A 2,383-nucleotide genomic window follows, 5' to 3' on the forward strand; every position below is an offset into this window, starting at 1 on the left:
CGCGCGCAGAGCTTCTTCATGCCCAAAACTGAATGCACGATATTGCCCACACGTTCCAATGATATGCCAACAGCATTAGCTACCTCTCTCAATTTCACTTTGCGATCAGTCAACATCATATCATGGATTTTTTCAACATTTTCTGGTGTAGTGACCTCTTTTGGGCGCCCAGATCGTTCAGCATCAACTGTGCTCGTACGGCCACAACGAAACTCGGTAAACCACTTATGAATCGTTCCAATCGACGGTGCAGAGTCCGGGTAATAGTTATCCAGCTTGGCTTTGGTCTCGGATATCGTTTTCTTGCGAAGATAGTAGTGTTTGATCAAAACTCGAAACTCAGATTTTTCCATATTAAAAAAAACTCTGAGGTTAGTCGCTTCTCAGTGCTGTAACATGTAAATGCGTAAACATAAATGGCTGAAGTTTTGACAGGCGTTCTTTGAAGGATCAAGCTCGACGAAAATGGTTCACATTAGTGAATACTAATGCCATCTCTTAGAATTTTCAGGTACTTATCAGACTGCCTAGTAATAAAGCACTCTTAGTGCCGCATTGTGGCCTTTGGATGTAGGTCGTTCCCGCATGAGTTGGACAACTAGATAGTATGTGAGGTAAATGCTCGGGGTGTGCATCCTCTTATCGAGAAGCTGTTCACGAAAGTTTTTCTCTTGTGCTTTCTTAACCCGGGCTTTCAGGAGTGAATACTCGAGATAGATAAGATTTGATGTATTTTGCTCACCCCTAATACTGAAGTTAAGTCCAAGTGTTTCAGCAGCCTCCACCGCTGCTTTGTACAGAAACCCTCCTTTGCCCACTTGTTCGTGATTCCTGACTATTTTAAGAAGAGGGTTTCTTCAATTTGCGAATTTATGTGCTGTACCCACAATAATCTTGTTGTGAAGACATTCAAGACTCAATATTCCGCAAACAACTTGAAGGCGGGCGATGGACAGTCGCGGAACAGAAGACTTAAGATGCACGCTTTTTTCATGTGCATAACCTTTTTTGTCCCGATATCAAGGGATCTGATCTCGTACTTCGTCCATGGAATTACTCCAAATAAATAGAGTACTACCTGGACGGCAAGCATGTTCGTTGCAGATACTTTGTTCCTCGCCGACAATTCGGAAGACCAAATTTGCTGGATAAGACGTTTGTATCCACTTCGGAGAGTATCCTTAATAGATGTAACATCCTGAATGCAGCTCTGTGGCACGCCCAGGTATGTATAAGTCTCTCCAGCGCAAAGGTGTCGTATAGCGCTTAGATCAACGAGCTCAGGATCTTTAAGGATGCCATTAAGTTTTTCTCGCTTCAAATAAACCTTGGCGCATTTGTCTAACCCAAATTCCATTCCAATTTCCTTAGTATATCGTTCGATAATCCCTAGAGCTAGATGTAGTTGCTCTTTGTTTTTAGCGTAGATCTTAAGATCGTCCATGTGAAATACATAAGTGACCTTGTACTTTCGATCTGCAGGTTTGCCGCACAAGTACCCGTTGGAATGGCGAAGTGCTAGAGATAGTGGCAATAATGTAAGGCAAAAGAGGAGTGGGCTCATTGTGTTTATGGGAAGTCGAATCGAAAGCTTTCCGATAATCAATTCAGGCCATCTATAGGACACGCTGGTAGAATTCTGCATCTTTGCAGACACATCTATCGATGAGCAGGTTCTCCCGACATCCCTCTACGCCTTTCTTTGAGCGTCGTTGTTCATACATTTCTTGCCACACAGGTTCAGTTGCTCGAACAATCCTATCATTTAGGATAGCTGTGAATATCTTGTGAAGTATGTTCAGACAAGTGATTGGCTTGTCATTCTTCGAGTCAGCTAAGTTTCCTGTTTTCGGCATTGTGCGCCCTTTCACCAACCACTTCGAAATCTGCTCTTCCGACTTTAAGTATTAGTTGAAAATGCGTTTATTTCCTCTGACCCACCTCGCCCTCCGTTCTAGACTTCTCTTAACGTCAGATAGTATCCGTATTCTCTCAACAATATGCTGTCTGATGGTCAGCAACTTTGACTTGTTAAGTGTGTGATAACGGATCCGGAGTTCGTGCGCGAACTTTCGAACCTTGGCGGTAAAATTACTGCCAGATGTGATGTAGTCAATCACACACTGAATGCGGGACGCATACTGTCTTGCCCAGCCTATCTTTATGGCAAGTTGATGCATTCGTCTTTTGGTCTTATGATCAACCGTTGGTTTTGTTTTACGGTTCGCATCGGCTAAAGCTCTCGCTGCATTGTACACACAATGATTGATAGCCCAGAGGTCGGATTCTTCGGGAAAATGTCCATGAAGCTCGTCATCCATTTCAGCCAGATCTTTAGGCTTGAGAGAAACCTTGGTGTTGATGTTTCTCCGAGTCATCAAGC

This window comes from Belonocnema kinseyi, chromosome 3 (assembly GCF_010883055.1).
Source record: "Belonocnema kinseyi isolate 2016_QV_RU_SX_M_011 chromosome 3, B_treatae_v1, whole genome shotgun sequence".
NCBI classification, from domain to species: Eukaryota; Metazoa; Arthropoda; class Insecta; order Hymenoptera; family Cynipidae; genus Belonocnema; species Belonocnema kinseyi.